Source organism: Macaca nemestrina, chromosome 13 (genome assembly GCF_043159975.1).
Source record: "Macaca nemestrina isolate mMacNem1 chromosome 13, mMacNem.hap1, whole genome shotgun sequence".
NCBI classification, from domain to species: domain Eukaryota; kingdom Metazoa; phylum Chordata; class Mammalia; order Primates; family Cercopithecidae; genus Macaca; species Macaca nemestrina.
The window spans coordinates 53,821,006-53,845,853 of NC_092137.1; the positions used below are offsets into that span (position 1 = coordinate 53,821,006).

Sequence of the window (24,848 nt, forward strand, 5' to 3'; positions counted from 1 at the left end):
AGGGGCTTCCCGTCTTTCTTTAGTCCACATTATACTGTCCAACCAAATTAAGTTACTTGAAAAACCCCAGCCAGGTTTCAGTGATTCACGCCTGTAATTGTAGCACTTTGGGAGGCCAAGGTGGGCAGATCACTGGAGCCCAGGACTTTGAGACTATCCTGGGCAACATGGTGAAATCCCATCTCTACAAAATGTAGCTGGGCATGGTGGCATGCACCTGTAGTCCTTGCTACTTGAAAGGCTGAGGCAAGAGGATCACTTGAGGAGGTTGAGGCTGCAGTGAGCTGTGATCGCACCACTGCACTCCAGCCTGAGCAACAGGGCAAGACTCTGTCTCAAAAAAAAAAAAAAAAAAAAAAAAAAGGCAAACAGCATTTATTCTTGATACAAGACTTTAAAAAGACAAAAAAAAATTTTTTCCTACAGAGGTCCCCATTAGCAACAAATACAGTTCGCTTCTCATCCCAGCTTTCATGACCTTCATAGACATGCTGCTTCTTCATATTTGAGCTTCATCTTTCACTGACTTCCGTGGGCACCCTTCACTCCTAACAACCAATTACTCTGCGCTCCATGAACACCACTAGGCCCTTCCATTCCATGTCTTTCTCTGTTCCCCACACTTGGAACGCTGTCTCGCCCTATCTGCCCAGACCATGGTCTTCACTTTCCTGCCACCTGTATCCACAGGCAGCTTTCTGTTGGGCCTCAAGCCAGAAATGAGCTCTTTCTTGTTCCTGTAAAGTCTCATAGCTCTTTACATTGCACTTTAGGGATTTATCATCACTTGCCTTACCTTGTAGTCATCTAGATTCAAAAGTCATGTTTTTTACATGTTTATCTTTGCATATAACACAGTGCCTCCTGTATTATGGATGCAAAATTATTAGATAAATTGTTAAACAAACACTTTCTGGGCGAAATACACTTATATACTTATATTTTGAATATATTTAAAATATACTTATAATATATTTTGAGATCACTTTCACATCTATTATGACAGCACAACAATTACCGGAAGGAGGCAGAACAGATATCATTGTCTCTGTAAAACTGGGGCCAGAAAGGTCAAGGAACTTTCCTTACATCACCCTGGAAGCGCAGGCAGATGGACAAACTCACGTCCTGCTTTTGGTGCTTCACTGGGGCTTTTTCTGCTCAACTCAACTCTCTTGGTTCTAAGCCCATCCTGGGCCTTTTCTGGTCCCAAAGCAATTTGCATCACCCTCATTTTCCACTTCGCCTTGCAGTCCCCGACTCCTGGTGGTTTCAAAACACAGCCTCCTGCCGATCTCTCCCCACCCTCTGTGACATCTGTCTCAGGGACGCAGTGAGAAGCAAGGAGCTAATGTTCAGGCAATGTGCTGCCCTCCTGTGATGAAAGGTGCAATCTCCATCACTCCCTGGGACACAGCGTCCCTGCGTCTGTTTTGAAGCAGACCTGTGCCTTTGCAGCTGTTTCCCATGAACAGCAAAGCCATTATTCCGGCCCACTGTTCTCTTCGTTTGACACTCTCTTAAATATGCCATTTTCTCATTTTCATTAATAATGCTTTTATAACACCTGATCAGCCTCACTGTCTGCTCTAGGTTAAGGCCTATTATTCCATTAGAGTTTGACATTTGAAATGCAATGAGGCATTCATGCACAGGTAGAGCTAATGGGGAAAATGGCTTGAGTCAGGGCTTTACGTACCATGCAGTTTGGAAAATGAGAGAGGTCAACAAGAAACAGAAGCCTGCTTTTATACCAGCCACAGAGTTCTGGGTCCAGGACACACCGGGTCCCCTGTGATAGGTTCAGGACACAGATGTGACCTTTTCTGCCACCTGAGGGTATCAGGCAGGCACATCTCCTAGACTGTGTGTCTAGAAGAACCTGGAGCAGGTGAAAGAAAATTAGGCGATAGACCTAATGACAAGTCAGTGAGCCTAGAGAAGTTTAACTGAACGTGTCTGCCTTTCTCGACTCCTATTCTCCGGTGTTCAGGGCAGCCAGTTATTATGGGGACCTCAGAGGATATTTACTAGCCTCTGGTGCTGCCACGTGCTTGCCTTTGTTAAATGAGTGAGTTGAATGTAATACTCAAGACTAGAGGGGCCACAGAAGTAGAGAAATTCAGCCAGTGTATGTTCCAGTTTTCCTTCCTAAACCCATCAAGTGAAAATAACTGTTTACATTTTGCTTACTTGTTTATTCATCATTTACTCAACAAACACTTATTGAAGGCTTTCGACGTAGGTGCTGGGTATATCCCTGCCCTCACAGAAGTTACAGCACTTACAATTTCCCCACTTTTACTTTCATTCTGACTATAACTCTTCCATGTAAGAAGGGAAATGCCATCTTCAGTTCTGAGATGCAGAGTGAATGAAACCTCAGTGGGCGTGAAAATGCATGCCTGCAAGAAATACACCTTTCTCTAATTTGTTATAGTAAACTTAACTCCAACTCCAAATCTCCATCTCACCAGGCCAGAGGGAATTTCAGTCAGACATCCAGGCAATGGGTCTCCTCCTAAAGATGCACCAGAATTGAGAAGCCTTATGTGGTATCAGGAATGGCAGCAGGGACTATTAGTCCATTGTGACTACTGATGCTGTCTTCATCTATCAAGCCCATTGTGATTCCTTGAGATATGGTGGCCTTCTGTGTCCATGTCACGCGTGGGGCCCAAGAATCTTTGCTTAGGGCAGGAACCCTGGCGCCTAGATTCTCACCTTCATAGGTTGACTACATGGCCATCCCCTCTGAGCTACTGCAACCTTCTAGGGTGCTGCTCTGAAGCCAGGTGTGGATTCATGATTAAAGTGAGGCACCATAATTGCTGGAAGCCTCCCTCTCCTCTCTCCCTCCCTTTTCAAGAAAAAAAAACAAGTATAATCTTGTTTTTCAGTTTAGTTGTTCCAAAAGAAGAAGGAGAAATTGGCTCCCAGAAGCTTCTATTTTCCACATAGTTAAAAACTTCAAAATCTCTGATTCCAAGGCTCACTAAGGCCCTAGCAACCTGCTTTCAAGGGAGAAGAAAAAATAGAGAACAAACATTAATTGGCAGTCAAATTAATTATCCTGCCACAGCGATGAAAAAAACAAAATGCCGGAAGAGGTAACATTCATCACCTTGAGCTTCTCCTCCAATCCTGGCCCTAGCACACACCCCAAATCCAATGGCAAGTGGGGGCTGCCTGCTGCTTACGGCTGCCTCCCATCCATCAGTAGATCCAGAGTCATGCAATAATATGGAACTGTGGGAAAGCTTCTGTAACCTACATAGATTAGCCACATGAGGAGGGAAACATACCATCCAGCCATTGTTCCCCAACACCACCCCTGCCAGCAAAATAACTTCACTCCTACTCCTGTCAAGCCGGAGCTCACCATGACTTGAACCCTACCCATATTTCAGCTCTTCCCTTGCCTTATTTTCCTGGATCTCATCTCTCACGGGCAAAAGCATCCATTCTTTTTCCTTCCAATCTCCAGCCCCACCCACTTCTGATGAGTCTGAGTCCTCCCTAGGGCAACTATATGAGATGCTCAGTGTGAGAGGCCATGGAATCCTCCTGAGCACCCCTACCGCAGGCACCTGTAACTCCGGTTCCCTGTATGCAGAATGATTTGAAAGGGAATGAGCATGACAGGAAGCAAGGAGCAAATACGGGCAAAGCCCATGCCAAATTTCCAGGCTGGAGGAGAGCTGTGAGAGCCTACGGTAGTTGAAAACCCATTTTAAAAGGTTGAATTGGTTGATTGAATAATGGATCGATTCAGTGACTTTATTCAAAAATTGTATAAGCTTGGCCATGTGCTTACCACTGTGCAGTCGCCTCTGAAGGAGACAAAAAGCATAACATAAGTTTTTAGTCTTCAAAGGGGTTCCACTTAATATGGGAGAAAGGCTATACACACATACAGCTAAATGCCAAAAATGATAAAGACAACAGCTAATATAAATTGAACACTTATAAAATGCTGAGTGGTGAGGCCAGGCACAGTGGCTCATGCCTGTAATCCTTGCACCTCAGGAGGCCGAGACAGGTGGATCACCTGAGGTCAGGAGTTTGAGACCAGCCTGGCCAACATAGTGAAACTCTGTCTCTACTAAAAATACAAAAACTTAGCCAGGCATGGTGATGGGCACCTGTGGTCTCAGCTATTTGGGAGGCTGAGGCAGGAGAATTGCCTGAACCCAGGAGGCAGAGCTTGCAGTGAGCCAAGATCGTGCCACTGCACTCCAGCCTGGGTGACAAGAGCAAGACTCCACCTCAAAAATAAAAAATAAAGTAAAATGCTGAGTGCTGCACTAAATATTATTATTATGCAAAAGTAATATTTCATTTATTCATCAAACATCCTTATATGGTAGGTATCAACATGCACCCCATTTGCAGATGGGAAAACTGAGGCACAAAGTTTTTTCTTACACTCAACCAAAATTCTATATATAATAGTCTAAACTGACGAGGACAATTTATAATAGTTCATTATACTTTTGTTTCTGATAGTAAGAAGGTAGAAATTATATAACTGTCCAAAATTAAATGAATGATAAATTAACTATGACAGCCATACAACAGAATATTGTATAGCCATTACACTCATGTATTAAAAAAAATTGTACAGAAAAATTTTATCATAAATGTTAACTTAAAAAGAATAGAATACAAAATGTGCATTAGACAGAGAAAGAGGAAGGGACAAGGAGAGAAGGAGGGAGAGACAAAAGGAGGGAAGGAAGAAAAGAGATCAGAAGACGCCAGACACAGTGGCTTACACCTGTAATCCTACCACTTTTGGAGGCTGAGGCAGGTGCATCACGAGGTCAGGAGTTCGAGACAAGCCTGGCTGAGATGGTGAAACACAGTCTCTACTAAAAATACAAAAATTCACCGGGCACGGTGGCACGCACCTGTAATCCCAGTTACTCAGGAGGCTGAGGCAGGAGAATCGCTTGAACCTGGGAGGTGGAGGTTGCAGTGAGCTGGGATTGTGCCACTGCACTCTAGCCTGGGTGACAGAGCAAGACTCTGTCTCAAAAAACAAACAACAAAAAAAAGAGATCAGAAGAAATATATCAAAAAGTTAATGGAATGTCAAAACTTTTCAATCTGTCCATTTCAAATATGTGCAACTTACTGCGTGTCAATTAGAACTCAATGAAGTTGTCAAAAAATGTTAATAGAGCATTTCTGTGTGTTGGAATCATCTATGATTTTAATTTTGTTATTCTCTTTATTATCAACATACTTTAACAGGATTATTCATTACTTTAATAATCATGGGAAATTACATGGTAATTTTGAAAAGAGTTTATGAAAAGGAACTCTGGGAAGTAATATTGGAAAAGAAACTTCTGATTTAATTGCTATGGGGTGGGACTGCTGTATATTTTTGCTTGTTAATTCCCCAGGTGATTCTAACATGCAGTGGGGGGTAGAAACCACAGACGTACACAGAGCACCTGGCCCAGCAGCTGGTCTGTAGTTGGTATTTGATAAATGGTGGCCATCACCACTATCACCTTCATCACTGCTGTTGTTATGCTTTTCAGCATTATTGGCATATTTACATTCTCATATTAAGTGAGAAAAAATGCCTAGGTGGAGCAGATGGCTCAGGCATTGGCAGATTCATTGGAAACATCAAGGAGTAATCAGGTATTGGAGTTGGTGATATTTTCCTGTCACAGACTCTGTCAGAGGCTTTCATTTTCCCAGGCCTGTGGGATTAGTAATGCGGAGCACTTCCAGACTATTAGTGTATAAAACTACAATGCAAAAACTTTTTACTAAAATTAACGATGCCAGGCCAGCCATAAAGAAATTCATCTCCCAAATGACAAGCTCAGCAGAGCCGCACCAACTTCTGTAACAGATGTCTAGACAATTTGACTTTGAAATACATACCCTAAATCTGAACAGCCTGAAGTTTCCCAGCCAGTGCCCAGCCAAAGTTCAAAACAAGAGACCGAGCAGGAATAGAGGATTTGAAGATTATAAATAAACTTATTCACAGGAAAAACAGAAAGTATAGCAAGCTAAAAATTGATTGCCCAGAGAGGATGACTCATCAGTGAGACTATAAAAGACCGTCTTTCAGTGATCACACAGCAAGACAGTTCATTGTCCTTAAACATTAACTGCCTGTCACACCAGGCCTCCCACCAGCAGGCTGCAAAGCCCAGAACTGGCCTTGTTAAGCATTGTAGACATCCCCACCCAGCAAAGAAACAATCCATTTCTCCTCGATCTCTTTGAAGCCCCACATGCCAGTGAATATATCTGAAATCGGTGCCCTAGATTCCTAGCGTGTCAGCCAGTCGAAAAGATTTGGCCGGGGTCAGTCTGACCTGCCTGATAATGTTAAGACATTACACTTCTGATTAAGCATTTTAGGGCTAACAATCTCAACAGGTGAATGAGGTCAAGGCAAGAGCAACCTGAGACAGTCTCCAACTGCTGAGGCACTGGGAAAGCCACTTTTCTTGCTTTCATTGTGTCTTTTGAAGGGTCAAAACAACACAGAACAATCCAGCCAGGTCATTTATAAAACTGCTTTCCTGCTACCTGCTTCTACCGCATAGGAGGTGGGTTTCCGGACACAAAATTTACCTCTAAGGCCTTGAGATTTACTACAGTGACAAATCTCTAAATGGCATTGACATTCTAGGATATCACGAACAGTACATTATTGTGAGGAAAATCAACAGAGATGCCACTCATTTGACAAACATCTCCCAAGCCCTGACTATGAAAAAATCACTGGAGTTGGGAGGTAAGGCAGACCATCAGTCCTTTCATTAAGGATAAAGGCCTGGTGAGAGGTGATAGGGTGAGCTACGAGCCTGAAGAGATAGTTAGAAACGTCACGGTCACACAGGGAGCACAGGTAAGTGGCTAAATTGTTATGAAAAGGGAGAGGGGCCAGGTGTGGTGGCTCACGCCTGTAATCCCAGCACTTTGGGAGGCAGAGGCGGGTGGATCACCTGAGGTCAGGAGTTCGAGACCAGCCTGGCCAACATGGTGAAACCCTGTGTGTACTAAAAATCCAAAAATTAGCCAGGCATGGTGGCGAACACCTGTAATCCTAGGTACTCAGGAGGCTGAGGCAGGAGAATCGCTTGAACCCAGAGGGCAGAGGTTGCAGTGAGCCAAAATGGCGCCATTGCACTCCAGCCTGGGCAACAAGGGCAAAACCCTGTCTCAAAAAAAAAGATAAGGGAGCGATGACTTCCATTTGGTAGAGTGAGTAAGAAGAGACTTTAAGCAATTGCTGGTATATGAGCTGGGCCTTCAAAGATTGATAAAATGGAGGTCATGCAGAGATATTGAGACCTTGAACCACAGAGATGGTAGGGTCCTTTCAGAGAGCCTATACCAGCATGAGATCAGCAAAGCTTAAGTGAGCATCAGAAGAATGCCTACTAAAAGCTAGTCAAGGATCATAAGTAAGTCGCCAAACTAGTCTGAAAACCACCAGGGAGGAACCAGTTTGGGAAAAAGTCACACAATGTATGTACAAGTGATAGCAAGCATCAGTGTCCAATATACCTTCTGAGATACTGGCTGGCAAGGGCTGGTAAAGAAGAAAAGGAGGTGATCAAATATATTCCAGCAGACTATGATGTGCTCATTTTAAATGATGATATACATATGTATTTATCAACATTGAAAGGGTCCTCGATATATTAAGGGGAAAATAAAGAAGGTTAAAGAATGTTTTATACAAAATATCATCTATGTGTATAGCAAGACGAACTCTACTCCACTAACTCATGTGTGCAATAAATACCTCATTTCTTCACAAGTTGTATCTAACTTTGAGCCTCCAATTTGGCAGAAAGTTTTATGTCAGCCAATAACAGAATGTCTTTCACATCCCTACAGCTGCATAAGAATTTCAGAACCTTAAATGGTACACACAAAACAAAGTACGACCTCTACTCTTCAGCCCATCGTCCTCTCCACCAATCATTGTCCATGCCTGCATCCTCCTTGAAGTTCACCTGTGCCAAGCATGTAACAGAAAAACCCAAAATAGCAGTAGCTTAAACAACATGGGGATCTAGCTCTGTCATACAAAACAAGTTTGTAGGTGAGCAACCTAGAGCTGATATGACGTCTTCTGAAAAGGACCTTCTCTTTCTACCCCACTACCCTAGAACATGGCTTTCACTCTCAAAGTCAGCTCATGGCCCAAGGGAGCTGCTTGAGCTTCACCATCATATCCTCATTGCAGATCAGAAGGAAGAAGACAGGGAGAAGAAAATTCTTCCTTGAAGTCCCACACAAAATAACCTTTTCTTTATTACATGACTGCAAGGGAGTCTGGGAATTATCTTTATCCCAAGTAGGCATGTGTCCATCTAACATGAGGTTCTGTTACCTCATATAAAGGAGAAATTAGATGTAGAGGTAAACAAGTAGCTCTCTCTGACACAGATGTATAAGGAGAGAAGAGAAGAGGAGTGACAGCGGATCCTTGATGGTCATCAACATTTGAGAGATAAGCAACGGACAAGGAACCCATGGAGGGACTGAGAAGATGCCATTTTAGAAAGACATTTTGGGAGATAAGGTGTGAAGAAGGGCAAGGGGGAAGGTTTTTAAGCTAGGGGAATGGCTAATAGCGTAGGATAAGACCTACACTAGAAAAAAATGATCATTAGTAATAATTCAATTGCCCAAAGGAAATAGACAATTGGAAAGCAAAACTTCAGGGACTATTTCTTTTGTTATACTCTGTCCGGGTACTCAGGATCACCCTAAAATCAATAGTTACATACATTCCATCTATGGAATAGATGGCCCAAAGGGGCTATTCTGCCATGTTAACATATCAGATGAGGCCTCCATACCTACTAATGCTTACAGGCCATAGCCACACAATTCTGGTGCATTCTTCATGGTTTTGCCTTAATTGCTCTTTGAATTCTCGTGGTTTTAGGAGCACAAATACACTGATCTTCATATAAGAGATGATTAGACCAGACTCAGGAAGAAAGTCAAGCACCTATTCATAGTGCAGCATGATAAGAAAAATAACTAACGTTTATTAAACATGTATTACATACCAGGCACTGTGCTAACCTCTCAATGAATATTAGTTCTGTGTGTGTGCATGTGCAGGTGTCCCTGTGTGCCTATGTAATTAATGTTTGTATGTAATTAATTTTCAAAATGTTCTATGAGGCATGCTTCCCCAACCTCTTTGATCTTGGACTTCCCATGCCCCAGAACTGGGAGGGTTCTCTTCCTGGCTTGCAAATGCCTGTCTTCCCGTTATATTCACACGTGGCATTTCTTTGTTGCATGCACACAGGGTGAGATCCTGCGCCTCCACCTTTTTTTATAAGGGCATTCATCCCATAATGAGGGGCCCACTTTTATGGTCTCATGGTCTCATCTAATCCTACTTGGCCCCCAAAAGTCCCCACTTCCAAATACCATCATACTGGGGATTGAGGCTACAACATATGAATTTTAGAGCAACACAAACATTCATTCTAAAGCAGGCAGATATTCTTATCTTCATTTTACAGGTGAGAAATCAGAGGATAAGAGAGGTTAAATGGTTTGCCCAGAAGCAGAGGCCATTGATTCCCATGTCCATTGCTGCTTCTGCATACACTGCTGCCTCCACAGCAACAATACGTTTTACCAAATTTCTTATTATTTTTAGGTACAAATTCTTCTTCCATGCTCTAGTTTTATCTGTCACCCTCTGGGCTATGATTAGTTAGAAACCTAATTAGTGAGCTAGTGACAATGAGGGTTTACATAGAGCAGATCCTTATTTTCTTCCCAGTGGAAAGCAATTCAGAGGGACTTGAAGGTCAGGGGTTCTCCAAATCCCCTGGATTCTTCAAGACATTGTCATAATATTATCTGGATGATAATAATAATGGCTAAACATTCATTGGATACTTATTTTCTACATATTTAACTTGTATTAATTCATTTAATCCCCACCTAATGACCTTGTAAGGTAGATATTATTATCCCTATTTTACAAGTAAGCAAAAGAGAAAACTGAGGTACAGAAAGGCTAAGGTTGCTTTTGCAAAAACCAGTTAGTGAATGCTAAAATTTAAATTTGAGACCAAGCAGAATGACTCTGGAAGCTGGATATTAACCACTCTGGTGCAATAATTTCTTTAATTAAGAAGGAAAGGTGGGAGAATGGGTCATTTGAAAGGGCAGCATGTCTGAGCCCATCACCCCTCAAGAAATCTCCACTGAAGGATCAACTCCCGAAAATTCTTCTCAGGGGTTCTGCTTCTCTGCAAAGGTGAGGGACCATAAGATCTTCACCTTCCCAAACATATTGTGCAGAAAACCTCCCAGGGCCTTTGACATCCAGGCTCCCGATAATGTAAGTAAATGCAGGTGGCAGGGTCTGACTACCCAGTAACCCATGAACCATTAATTGGAGTATTTTCAGCTTCTAGGGAGCAATTCCAACTGCAAGGTTCTCTGTAATAAAGTCCTGACCAATTAGCTGGTATGGGAGAGGGGGCATATTTGAGAATTCAGTAGGTAAAAATAGCATTAAAATAATTCAAGAAGAAACTTGACTGATGAAGCAGTATGTCAGGACATCTTCAGTCAGTCAGTCAACAGGCTTAACTGAGGCTCCAGCACTCCTGCCTAGAGGACAGGTGTTAGTACTGAGAAGGGATATAAAAGGAATAAAAGATACACATGGTCTCCTCCCTCCATGAACTAATGATCCACAATAAACCTCAACGGTCCAGGGTAGTTGGCAGGAAAGATGTTCTGGTCAATAAAATATGCTAGTTAGTTGGGCATTGCCACACAGATCATTCAAGGACTGTTAATTTCCTAGAATTAGAATAAAACAAAATAGATGACATATTTTTTAAAAAATCAAAAAGTGAATAAAAACATCAAGAAACTTGTGATCTTCTCTGGTATCTGTATGCCCAGCCTTCCTTTTCAAATGTTCTCCCTTAATCCCCTTCAACAAATCCCTTACCATCTCTTACTGATGAGCAAGAGCCTCATCTTCTCTCCATGTCCAAGCCTGCCAAACCTCCTGACAGGAGGGACTCTGCAGGTACTGAAATGTTAATACAGACAATGTGTTTTTACATTTAATGATGTTCAGACCCTTGAATGAAAGATATGCATTTCCATGGTGAATTTTGGTCATTTGTTAATTAAATAGGGAAGGTTTGGGAGAGCAGGCAATACTAAGTTTTTCTTCATATATCTCAACATTGTTTAAAATGTTAAAAGGTTAACCAAAAAAAAAAATACATTTTAACATGAGTAGGAAGATTAGATCAAATAAAATATACAGATAATCAAAAACAAATACTTGTCCATTTTAGTTTCAACTTCCTCAATATTTAACTGCAAATAATGGAGCTAGCCTGGGTAGAGATCATTCCCATTTTTATAACTCCAATGTCTAGCACAACACTTATAAACATTTGAGAAATGTTTGTTAAGCTGAACCAAAGACAATAATTGGACAACTTATTCTACTTCTTATCCTTTGTTTTTAATTTAATGGAAGCAGACTTCTTAATGAGAACTGAAGGGCTCAGAAGCAAAGTAGCAGTAAAAAAAGAAAATAAAAATCTTCAAGGAATCTAAATAATCCCCAAATTTGGCAATCAGTCCCTGAGAAATAGAGAATTAACTATCATTCTTTTAACTATAATTACAGCCTTATTAAAACCAATAATCACTATTGAGCAAGAACATACGGAATATTATTTGAACTCGCCTTTTCATGAAGTCTCAACACATTGATTCCATATAGCAGAAGATGTTATTGGTGTTGATGGTATTAAAAATAAGTAAAACTGAAATATTACAATCTTTTTTAGATGAAAATATATGCAAATTAAGGAGGAGAAAGGGCAGAAAAAAATAACTTTGAAATATGTAAAGTGCTCTCTACCTAAGAAAATATTTAGATCAAATAACCTTTTCACTTTCAGCAAAAGATGGCAGATTGGACACATGCATTTAATTTTCCTCTTTCCCTTAAGCTCTATAAAATTACAATAAAGGACAATTTCAAGTTGTACACTCAAAACAACAATGGGAAAGGAGAGAATGCTTTTATAAATTGGAAGTCAGAAAATCAAGTAAGTTAGTTATCTAGTTGACTAGGTCCTAAGTAACCTGAATCTAAGTCGGTAAGAAAAGAACAAAAAAATTCAATTTATACCACAAACTCCCAAAAGGCTCAGACAGTAGTAGTGCCATGTATCTTTGGATATAAGGGTGAAAGTGAGGATAAAAATAGGACGCCTGGATGAAAAACTGTTTCAGAGAAAATAAGATGACACCCAGAATTTCTTTCCTTCACTCTATACAACTGGGTGATTGCCCTTCACCAGCTCTGGTAGAAAACTAAAGTTTTATTCTCTTGAGAATGTAAAATAGAGGACTTCTGGACCAGGAGACACCATGCTCGCTAAGTGAAAGGGCACTGTACTAAAATAAGGGAAATTAGGTGAATATATACATACCAATGTTAAGGCCCTCAGACTTTTCCCTCTGCTTGGTTGCCAGAATGCTCACAACCAGATACATACACAAATATAAACACAGACACAGAGGACATAGGAAGATCTTTCTTCAGAAATCTGACTAGTCCAAGAGAACAGACCTAATAAAACTGATAACTGATATCAGAGGCTTCCCAAGTTAAGATCTGGGAGCTCAGCCAGATCTCCCTATACTGAAGGCCGGAGCAGACAAGCTTCATCTCTTCACAGTTTCCAGTCTTCTCTACAGCCTCACACTTAAATATAAGCAGTCAAGAATTAACACATATTTGAAGAATGCTCTGTATGAAAGACAAGAGACTATAATAAACAAAAAAGCAGATTGTGAGCTATGAAGAAGAAAACTTCAAAAAAAAGTTGTAATTAACCATTAGAGAGATAAAAGAATATGTTGTCTCCGTAAAACAAGAAAGGTATTATTCCATTTTTTAAAGGAGCATTCAAAAACAAAAGAATAGCTCTTAGAAATTAAAAGTATGACAACAAAAATGAAAAATTCACAGACAGGATGGAAAGTAATTTTGAGGCAATGTTACAAAAGAGAGAAATACAACAGAGATGGAAAATAGGAAGAAAAATAGATAAAAATTTGTGTATCAATCCAGGATTTTTAGCTTTCAAATAATAAGAATTCCAGAAAGAAAGGAGAGAGAAACAGAGGAGAGAAAATCAAAAATATAATTCAAGAAAATCCCTCATGACTAAAAGACATAATTTTCTAGATTGAAAGTATCCAGTACAAGGGATAAAAATTAGCACACATCCAGACATATATCATCATGAAAATTTTGGAAAACAAAGAGAAAATACTACAAGTCTTCAGAGAAGGGATAAGAAACAATTTTCATACACAAGATCAAAAATCAGGCTGGGCACACCTGTAATCCTAGCACTTTGGAAGGCTGAGGCAGGCAGAATGCCAGAGCTCAGCAGTTCGAGACCAGCCTGGGCAACATGGTGAAACCCCCATCTCTACTACCAAAAATTAGCCAGACATGGTGGCACGTGCCTGTAGTCCCAGCTACTCAAGAGGCTGAAGCATGAGAATCACTTGAACCCAGGAGGTGGAGGTTGCAGTGATCTAAGATCCTGCCACTGCACTCCAGTCTGGGCAACAGAGCAAGACTCTGTCTAATAAATAAATTAATTAATTAATTAATTAAATCAGTATGGCAGTGACTTCTTAATATCATCTCCTACATATAAAAGATAATGAAGGAATACCATTAAAATATTGACGGAAAAAAATTTTCCAACCTAAAATTCTATACCCAGCCAAATTACCAATTCAGTGTGAAGACAGAATAAAGGCATGTTCAGATATTCAACATTTCAAAATTTTGTATTCTCGCATATCTTTTCTCAGGAATGTACTGGAATATGAAATGAAATGAAAATGAAAGAGAAAAATAAGAATGAATGATAAACATAATCAAAGGAAAAGGAAAGCCAGAGAATAGTGAAAGTGACAGGGAGCCTCAGCATGATGGTGAAGGGAAATGCAGCATAACAGCTGTACCTCAGGTCTAAAGGGCAAGCAGTACAGATCAGTGCAGACCCAAAATTCTAGGGGAGATTTTTTTCAAAAAAACAAAATTGGGATGGCCTAATATGTTTAAATGTATTGAAATAAGCTATGCACAACTAAGGAGGGTTTGGGGTTGAATTAGCAATTAATACATAGAAAAATAAGCAAATATATAAATTTTAAAAATATTATTAACTTTGAGAAAAACAAAATATTATAGAGGAAGCAAAATTAATAATAGTATACTACCTGGCTCACTGAATTTACATTAACATAGGTTTAAGACTGTAAACACAGCAAGAGGAGAGAAGTTTCTACATATCTTATATGTAGAAATAGTCATTACTTCCAGCATACGTGGTAGTTTAAATCCTTGTCTTACATAAAAGTAAGTAGCTAACATCGAAAACTAAAAATTCAAGAAGTCATAGTACCAGCATTTTATTTAGAAACATGGAGGTGAAAAACAGTTGCCTCCTGGGAATGCAAAATGTCAGGCTGTAAAGATGACCGGTCAGCTGCTTCTCATTACAAGCTATGTAACACTCTGACTCTTTAAACCATGTATATATATTCCTTTGATAAAACTTTAAACTTCACAAAAAAAGAATTTCCTGACTCTAAACACTGCAAATTTAGAATGTCGTCACCTAACAAAAATAACTGACAATTAGTTCAAATGAGCTACAAACTCTTCTGGTTTACATGCATTCACTTATTTCATGCAAAGCAACCCTATGAAGTCGATACTTTTATCTCTTACCATTTTTAATGTTTTCCTCAGAAATTGAGGCTTAGAGAAACTATCAATGTTCACTTAGTGAATAATAAAGCCAGGATTTCATAGAGTAGGGAGCCCCAGAACCTACTCTTTCAAGTATTGTGTCTGGAGAATTTTAAGAAAATCTTTTCCCCTCCATAGGATGATGCTCGTGAGAGTCCTCCTGTCTGGAACACTCTCCTCCATTCCACCTCATCAGATTAACTTCCATTCATCCTTCCATGAAGTCTTTCCTAACCTACAAGTCTAGGTTTGTCTTCTTTGTTGCATGTGCTTACAAAACTTGGTGCCCTCCTTCAGAGCATTTCATTATTACCACAGTCATATACTTCATATCTGTGATTAGTTGTTTAGTATATATTATCTCCCCAACTAGAATTAGTGTTCCAGGAGGACAGGAATCACATCTGATTTCACTCAACACTATTGCCCTAACACCTACAAGAATAGATAATTGAATGAATAAACAAATTCATGAACAGACAATCTAAGTTCCTGATACAAGGTTTAATATATTCTCTCAGGGCAACCAGACTACCCTTTGTGGTTCTTGTCATCCCTAAGAATCTAAGCTTCCAACTTCCCCAGGGACACCAGATGACTCAAATCTTGGTAATACCAGCCAACACACTCTTTCAAAGAGAAAGATTCCCCTGCCTGAACAAATGACAAAAATGGCTTATTTGATTGTTTCTTTGTTTTGTTTTCTAAGGAGGATGGGTCGTTAAGGTTTATCACGAGTAGTGAAAGAGGTATTTGTATTCACTGAGCCAGGATTTTCTTTCACCTTCCCATGATTCTAGATATCTGCCTCTGAGAAAAGGGAGATACTAACTACTGAAAGAATACAAAGGGACAGAAGTCAGCATTCTGAACTCAAGTCCTCTCTCAGAAGGTGGGAAATGATGAAGGACTGAATCACTTTTCAGCTGGATGCTTTGTTATCACGTGTAGTTGACCCTTGAACAACAGGTTTGAACTGCACAGGACCACTTAGACACAGATTTTTTCAATAAATATTGAAAATTTTTTGGAGATTTACCACCATTTGAGAAAACTTGCAGATGAATCTTGTAGTCTAGAAATATTTAAAAATTTTGAGAAAAAGTTAGGTATGTCATAAATTCATAAAATATATGTAGATATTAGTATATCATTTACTACCATAAATATACACAAATCTATTATAAAAAGTTAAAATTTATCAAAACATATGCACACAAACACTTCAGACCATACATGGTGCCATTTTCAGTCAAGAGAAATGTAAACAAACATAAAGGTGTAGTATTAAATCATAACCACATGAATGTAACTGTAGTACAATTCATATTGTTGCAATTATTTCCTAGCCACCTTCTCTTGCTTTTTTTTTTTTTTTTTTGAGATGGAGTCTTGCCCTGTCACCCAGGCTGGAGTGCAGTGGCATGATCTTGGCTCACTGCAACCTCCGTCTCCTGGGTTCAAGTGATTCTCCTGCCCCAGCCTCCCGAGTAGCTGGGATTGCAGGCACACACTGCCATGCCCAGCTAATTTTTGTATCTTTAGTAGAGACAGGGTTTTACCATGTTGGCCAGGCTGGTCTCGAACTCCTAACCTCATGATCCACCCACCTCGGCCTCCCAAAGTGCTGGGATTACATGTGTGAGCCACAGCGCCTGGCCTTCTCTTGCTATTGCAGTGAACTAGTGCCACTAGTAATGCTGGAAGTGTTCCCAAGAAGCAAAGTCATGACATTATGAGAAAAAGTTAAATTGCTTGATATTTTTCATAGATTGAGGTCTATTGCTGTGGTTGCTCACAAATTGGAGATAAATGAATCCAGTATAATGACTGATGTAAAAAACAAAAAGGAAATTTGTGACACCTTCACTGCAGCTATACCAGCATGCACAAAACCCTTGTACCTTTTACAAAACACATTTTTATCTCATATTAAAAATTCAGCTTTTATGTGGTTGCAGGATTGCTATAAGAAAGGCACACCTATGGTCTCTAATATGATTTGAGAAAAAAATGAAGTCATTATATTACAAATTAAAGCAAAAGGAAGATGAAGGATCTAAAGTTGGAGAATTTAATGTCAGCAAAGGATGGTTTGATAATTTTTGAAAGAGGTTTGGCTTTAAAAATGTCAAGATAACAGGAGAAGCAGATTCTGCTAGCCAAGAGTCAGCAGACAAGTTCCCAGATGCCATAAAGAAAATCATTGAGGAGAAAGGATATTTGCCTGATATGGTTTTTAATGCAGACAAAAGTGTTCTACTCTGGAAAAAAGAGAGAGAGAGAGAGAGAGAGAGAGAGAGAAGCAAATGCCAGGATTAAAGGCAGGAAGAGATTGGCTAACTCTACCGTTTATGTGCAAATGCAGTTGGGTTTATAACAGGACTTCCCTTATCTATAAAGCTGCTAACCCCTGAGACTTGAAAGGAAAAGATAAACACCAGCTTCTAATCTTTTGGTTGTACAAAAAGAAGGCCTATACAGTGAGAACACTTTCTCTGGATAGGTTCCATCAATGCTTTGTTCCTGAAGTCAGGAAGTACCTTGCCAGTAAGAGACTGTTTTTTAACCTTCTTTTGATATTGGACAATGCCCCCAGCTACCCAGAACCCCATGAGTTTAACACTGAAAAAATGTGGTATACTTGCCCCTAAACACATCTCTAATTCAGGTCAAGGGCTCATAAGGACTTTAAGGCTCATTACACACAGTACTCCACGAAAATGATTCTTTTTTTTCTTTAAAAATTTTTTTTTTTTTTACTATACTTTAAGTTCTGGGATACATGTGCAGAATGTCCGGTTTTGTTACATAGGTATACATGTGCCATGGTGGTCTGCTGCACCCATCAACCCATCATCTACATTAGGTATTTCTCCTAATGCTATCCCTCCCCTTGCCCCTGACCCCATGACAGGCCCCAGTGTGTGATGTTCCCCTCCCTGTGCCCATATGTTCTCATTGTTCAACTCCCACTTATGAGTGAGAACATACGGTGTTTGGTTTTTTGTTCCTGTGTTAGTTTGCTGAGAACGATGGTTTCCAGTTTCATCCATGTCCCTGCAAAGGACATGAAATCATTATTTTTTATGGCTGCATAGTATTCCATGGTGTATGTGTGCCACATTTTCTTTATCCAGTCGATCACTGATGGGTATTTTTGGCTCGGTTCCAAGTCTTTGCTATTGTGAAAGGTGCTTCAGTAAACATAAGTGTGCTTGTGTCTTTATAGTAGAATGATTTACAATCCTTTCAGTATATACCCAGTAATGGGATTGCTGGGTCAAATGGTATTTCTGGTTCTAGATCCTTAAGGAACGGCCACACTGTCTTCCACAATGGTTGGACTAATTTACACTACCATCAACAGTGTAAAAGCATTCCTATTTCTCCACATCCTCTCCAGTATCTGTTGTTTCCCGACTTTTTAATGATTGCCATTCTAACTGGGGTGAGATGGTATCTCATTGTGGTTTTGATTTGCATTTCTCTGATGACCAGTGATGATGAGCATTTTTTCATGTGTCTGTTGGCAGCATAGATGTCCGTGTCTGTTCATATCATTTGCCCACTTTTTGATGGGGTTGTTTTCTCTTGTAAGAAATTTGTTTAAGTTCCTTGTAGATTCTGGATAGTAGCCCTTTGTCAGATGGATAGATTGCAAAAATTTTCTCCCATTCTGTAGGTTGCCTGTTCACTCTGATGATAGTTTCTTTTGCTGTGCAGAAGCTCTTTAATTTAGTTAGATCCCATTTGTCAATTTTGGCTTTTGTTGCAATTGCTTTTGATGTTTTAGTCATGAAGTCTTGGCCCATGCCTATGTCCTGAATGATATTGCCTAGGTTTTCTTCTAGGGTTTTTATAGTTTTACGTCTTATGTTTAAATCTTTAATCCACCTTGAGTTAATTTTGTGTAAGGTGAAAGGAAGGGGTCCAGTTTCAGTTTTCTGCATATGGAAAAGAAATCTGAAAGACAGAACACCATAAAAATCTGGAAGGGTTCCAGGATTTTTGATACCATTGTTGTTTCAGAAAAAAAAAAAAGTTAAATGCTTCAGCTCAAAACCATAAATTTCTGCTGGACAAAACTATATACAGATGTTGTTCATTACTTCACAGGCTTTCTGACAGTGCCTATGAAGAAAATAACAAAAGAGATTGTGGATATGGCAAAAAAGTGGGGCAAAAAGGGTTTCAAGATATGGATGTTGGAGAAATTCAAGAGCAAATAGACACTACACAAGAGAAATTAACAGAACAGGACTTAATGGAGATGAGCGTTTCTGAATCAGTGCCAGACAACGAGGAAAAAGACATAAAAGCAGTGCCAGGAAAGAAGAGGACATCAGAAAACCTGACAGAAGGGTTCTGATTATTCAAGACTGATTTTAACTTCTTGTACAACATGGACCTTTCTATGATACAGGCACTAAAACTAAAGCAAATGATTGAGGAAGGATTAATACCTTATAGAAATGAAAAAGCAGAAAGTCAGACAGAAATTAAGATGTATTTCCATAATGTTACACAGAGTGTGCCTGCCTCTCCTGCTTCCCCTTCTACCTCCTCCACTTGTTTTGCCTCTGCTACACCTGAAACAGCAAGACCAATGCTCCTCTTTGTCATCCTCTTCAGCCTACTCAATGTGAAGATGACAAAAATGAAGAACTTTATTATGATCCACTTCCAGTTAATGAATAGTAAATATATTATCTTTCTTAGAATTTTCTTAATAACATTTTCATTTATCTAGCACACTTTATTGTAATAATACAGCATATAATACATATAATATACAAAATAGATAACGCAATCAACTATATGTTATTGGTAAGGCTTCTGGTCAACAGTGCTTATTAGTAGTTAAGTTTGGGGGAGCATCAAAAGTTATACACAGATTTTCAACTGTGCAGGGGGTCAATGTCCCTAACCCCTGCATTGTTCCAGGGGCAACTCTATACAGAAATCATCATTACTTCTGACTACCCAATTTCTTGTGGCAAAAGAAAGAAACTCTTCCAAACTGGTTAATTATAAACCAAGGAACAGAAATGATTGATTAGCTAGAATTTTACTTTTTAAGCAACAGCGGTAATAGCATCTTATCTTTCCAGACCTAAACATTTTGTTTCTCCTGAGGGCCTTCTCTGATCATCCTTGTAAGATAAAATGTATTCATATCTGTCCTTAGGTGATGGAATTTACACATATGAAGAAAGGCTAGGGTATCCAGACATAGGCAATGCTGCTCTTATTTGACTAATTAGAAAGACCCATTCTAACCACCATGTCATTTAGTTGCAGATAAGTGGTTTTCCTTGGATTAATACAAATTAGTTTGTCTCTTTATTTCTTAACTAGCTGGATATACATTTTTCCCTCTAACAGAAACACTCTATTCCATACAATTTAATAAGCACTAAAAGATTCGATGACATCTCACTCATCAGTGTTTTCAAAGAGTCTGCATATGGATGTGGATGTTTTGTCTTCTGTCATGTCATCATTAATGGAATTCAAAGACAGGCCTTTGGATGATGCTTTTTTATTTCTTTAGGTCTGCTTTACAGCATACCTAGACTGATGGGGAAAAGATTCATCAAAGACATCATGATTTCACATTTCTTTGCCCTGACTGTGTCCTTTCTTGTCAGTTATCCTCCCAGACATCTGAGGCCCTGCATGTCTAGTTGTACTCCTCTCCTCATTATCTGCTATTCCACTCTTGTCCATTGCCAGCTCAGGCTGCCCTTTGTTCTTTGGTTCTTTGCCTTTCATTCTCAGAGCCAAATATCAATACTGCTCACACTGATCCAAATGTTCAGAATCAAAAGTCACATTACCAATTCTTTCTGAATATGCTGTCCATTTTTAAAGTTTCTTTATTTACACTGACTCTTTTCACATGTAAGAAATATACACACATTTGCTTTCAGAGGCAGGTACACTTTGATCCTCCAAGAGATTGAAAAAAATGCCTATGGGTGCTGTAGGTTCACATTTAATGGCACATACAGACTTGACTTTCACTTCATTCCATCCTCATTTTAATCATTCATATTTAATGTTACATATACTTGACTCTTTGACTTTTTTAATCTCATATGCTGAGTGGTGCACAAATTAGTCCCATATTCCACTATCCAGCAACTTTTTATTATTTATCGGCATTGACTGAGCTATCATTGTCATCTATTCATTAGTTTTTGAAAGATTTAAGCCCCTTCTCATGTATAATCTAGCTGTGTTATTTATCATATTCTGTCAGTAACTCCTCTTTCTCGTGGTATCTATTTGCAGCAATAGATCATCTTCTGGTCTGAACTTCTCATGAATATAAGAACTGCTACTCTTTATCTACTAAGGTTAACCTCAATGGGACTCGCTGCTTGGCTAGCTCAAACTCTGTCATCCTACTGGCTAAGCAATGGCATCTCATCACTAAACAGTCTTGTGGTAACTGTCTATTTATGTAATTTCCACTGAAGAGAGCTACCAGGTGCCTCTCCAGAAACATTCTAGGAGAGCAGAACCGACCCTTTAAAGAAATGAGATTTTATCTCATTTGGAAAAATCCTCAGCCCATTAGTTTTTGGCAGGACAGGTGCTACCTAGCAACACAACCCCATTTCATGTGTTTCGAGGTTTCAGATAGAGAAGACCTGAAGTAGTGCTTACATTGTGTGCCTTTCAGTGCTTCATTTTAAATCTCCTGGAAAGTCTGTCCTCTGGACTGAGAACTTACACACAGCAATAAGCATCATTCACCCTGACTTCTTAATAGCATCAGATGCAAAACAAATCTGGCTTGTGAATGGCAGGCTCAGCCCAGGACTGAACAGGAGCTACATAAAATCAGAGTATGCTCCATGGATACCAGCAATCAGTATGATGTTCTTGGACGAAGAACGTAATACATTTCCAACAAGTGGCTTATTCCTATGCCATTTTATTATCTCTTGGCATATTTTCATGAGTACCCAATTAGGCCTGGAGGAAGGAGATAAAGCAAAGCCAATGGATACAGTAACCTCAGACTTAAAATGTCCACATATTCTTTAGTTTGAATCATGGCACACACAAAGAAGTTCCTATATTTGGCAAAGAAGAAAATGTGAAAATAAGCAGAGGGGGAGGAGCAAATATTCATTTTAAGAAACAGCTAAGGCTCTGACTAGAACATAGATAGAATCCAGTCTAATTCTTTCCACATAGCCAGCCAGTGTTCAACAAACATTTGTTGCAATGGAGCCTTTTTTGAAAGCTGTATTGTTGTAACCAGGATTCACTTCAATGATAAGGAAAATAAGGCTCACAAGTGGATCCACAGGGCAAGCTCATTGAGGAAGGAAACAAGCTTTGTATCCCCTCAGTGCTATGTAAAAGTCAGATGATCAACAAATAGGTATTGAACAAATGGACAAGTGAACAAATGAATACCCGAATCCTTCAGTGACCTCAGCCTTCCAGCACTGCCTGCACCAGGCAATCATGCTTAAAATGAAATGCTCCATTCCAATACTATTACAAAGTTTGAAATTTTCTATTATAAACTTAGATTTTATGCTTCAAGCTAAGAGTGCTTTTTACTTGGATAATAGCACCTCCTCTGGCTTTTTCCTCCCTTACATAGACATTTTGGCCCGTATTTACCCTCTATGATGTAGCAGACACAGGTGTTGCTACAAATTTCGTGTTGCACTGCACTGCAGGACTTACAGCATGTTCTATCATGGAACCACGTTTTGGCCTTAATAAAACACAGCACCACACAGCATGGCATTCACTGTAATCCAATTAAATACAATGCCAAGGGAAATATGTCACTGTGATGGTGAAACACACATGCTATTTCCTTCTCTTCTCCATGAAAGGGGCAGCTAAGGCATAATTTAGGAAGAAGGTATTTAACACAGTGAGGTTCTGCAGCTTGCCAGCAAAACAAAAGGAAAAAAAAAATGAGGATGTAGGGGAGAGGACACAGAGAAATATGAGGAGGAAGGGGAAGACACAATACGAAATCAGTAGTATTTCTACTATTTTTTCCTACTTAAACCAAAATCTCAGAGAATTTCTGAACTTAAAGATTTGAAAGAAGCAGAAGTGTCTCTCAGCAATGAGTAAAAGTCAAAAGACCAAAAAAAAAAAAGACTTGTTCTTACCCACATTATTGGCCTACTTCTAAAAGAAATGGTTTAAATAGTCCCCCCTAAAAGAGTGAAAATTTGTTTTGCTTCCATCTTAACGAAGAGTTAATGCAAGAACCATCACCAAGAGTCAGGATATCTGGGTTCTTGTCCTGGCTGCATTTTTAACAGATTGAAACCTAGGACACGTCAATTCGCATTTGAGGCCCTCAGTTACCTTATTTAAAAGACAATAATTAATTGGTTTAATTATCAATGCTAAGATCCCACCATTGATTTTACATAAGAATACCTACCTGTTTGCATTTCTGTCTTACCTAGTCAATCTGAAATTTCTGTTAGGGTCAGTAAAAGCTGTATCTTACAATACAGGTATACGTAAGCATAGGATAATAAATATAACACACAACAAGCACAAGTCCCCAATTTCCTCACAGGCTGCAGCCTAGAATACTTGGACGAATGAAGGAATACAGTACTTGCAAAGTTGATTTACTGATGGTCAAAGAGCAAGCTAGTGCCCTCCTTCTGGCAAGCATCTCCAGTCTCTCTGAGGGGATCTTGAAGTCCCTTTCTCAGCTTACGGGGTAAAAAAAAAAAAAAAAAAACATGCCTTGCTCCTCATAAAAAGAGAATAGCATCTTACTTCCATGAACTACCTTTAAAGAATCCTCTGTCAGATACTAGAGGAAAGCTCAGGCCTGGTTTCAGCCACCTTTTAACATGCCATGTGAGGGTGGGTATAACACCTCTTTTAAAAATCGGGGGCACAAGGCCCCCGCTGCCGCTCCAGCGCTGCGCAGCCACCGCTGCCGCCGCCTGTCCTTAGCCACCGCCATGACGACCGCGTCCACCTGGCAGGTGCGCCACAACTACCACCAGGACTCAGAGGCCACCATCAACCGCCAGATCAGCCTGGAGCTCTGCGCCTCCTACATTTACCTGTCCGTGTTTTACTGCTTTGACCGCCATGATGTGGCTTTGAAGAACTTTGCCAAATACTTTCTTCACCAATTTCATGAGGAGAGGGAACATGCCGAGAAACTGATGAAGCTGCAGAACCAACGAGGTGGCCGAATCTTCCTTCAGGATATCAAGAAACCAGACTATGACAACTGGGAGAGCGGGCTGAATGCGACGGAGTGTGCTTTACATTTGGAAAAAAATGTGAATCAGTCACTACTGGAACTGTACAAACTGGCCACTGACAAAAGTGACTCCCATTTCTATGACTTCATTGAGACACATTACCTGAATGAGCAGGTGAAAGCCATCAGAGAATTGGGTGACCACGTGACCAACTTGCACAAGATAGGAGCACCCGAATCTGGCTTGGCAGAATATCTCTTTGACAAGCACACCCTGGGAGACAGTGATAATGAAAGCTAAGCCTCAGGCTAATTTCCCCATAGCCATGGGGTGACTTCCCTGGTCACCAAGGCAGTGCATGCATGTTGGGGTTTCCTTTTTTTCTATAAGTTGTACCAAAACATCCACTTAAGTTCTTTGATTTGTACCATTCCTTCAAATAAAGAAATTTGGTACCCCCCCAAAAAAATGGGGGGCAATGGTCATCTACTGTCCTTAGCTTTGGGCTTCAGTTAAAATCCCAAAACAGGCCGGGCGCGGTGGCTCAAGCCTGTAATCCCAGCACTTTGGGAGGCCGAGACGGGCGGATCACGAGGTCAGGAGATCGAGACCATCCTGGCTAACACGGTGAAACCCCATCTCTACTAAAAAATACAAAAAATTAGCCGGGCGCGGTGGTGGGCGCCTGTAGTCCCAGCTACTCGGGAGGCTGAGGCAGGAGAATGGCGTGAACCCGGGAGGCGGAG

General features: G+C 40.0%; 1 pseudogene; it reads left to right on the plus strand.

Annotated features, from left to right (window-relative positions):
* The first annotated feature begins 23,850 nt into the window (after positions 1-23,850).
* Positions 23,851-24,514, plus strand: LOC105465026 (ferritin heavy chain pseudogene; annotated as a pseudogene).
* Positions 24,515-24,848: the final 334 nt, after the last annotated feature.